We start from the raw sequence: 695 nt of genomic DNA on the forward strand, positions 1-695 counted from the left end.
TCTACAATAAAGATGTATTGCTACCAAAGCATTAATCAGGCTTATTTGTATTATCCATAAAATAAATGTGATTACTAAATAGTCATTTACATGTCCAAAAAGTTGCCCATAGATTAGATACTCCTAACCACTAGATACCCACTCACTAACATTTCTAGATTTTATCATCTATGTGTCCTAAAATATTTGCACATATACTGTACGTTTCTCATTTTTCTTGTGTACAGTTACCACATGTAGTGTCTCTTTTGTCATATAGTTTCATAGGCTACTCTGTTTTCTCCTTTTATCCTCTTTATCGCTGAGACTTTAACAAAATGTCTCAATTCACATACTTTTAGCCTTCATATGTTATACTGTCTTAATAATAATAATAATAATAATAATAATAATAATAATAATAATAATAATATATATGTATTTTGCACATCTTCAGTCTAGCTTGGTCTTTGCTACCAAATGACCTTTGAATGGAGTACTGAAACAGGCCGCACACCTGTTTAAATATGGCTGCCAAGATTGAGTTGTTTTCATCATGAACAAATGACAGGGGTGAGAGGTGGTATGTTCTTCATGACAAGATGGCAAGAGAGGGGAGAACAAGAGACTTAGAGTGACAAACCTATACTATTTCAATCATACAACCTGGACCAATTCCCCTTAGTTCATCCAATCCTTTTTCAAATATTACTGGA

This window comes from Polypterus senegalus, chromosome 11, assembly GCF_016835505.1.
Source record: "Polypterus senegalus isolate Bchr_013 chromosome 11, ASM1683550v1, whole genome shotgun sequence".
In the NCBI taxonomy this organism is placed as follows: Eukaryota; Metazoa; Chordata; class Cladistia; order Polypteriformes; family Polypteridae; genus Polypterus; species Polypterus senegalus.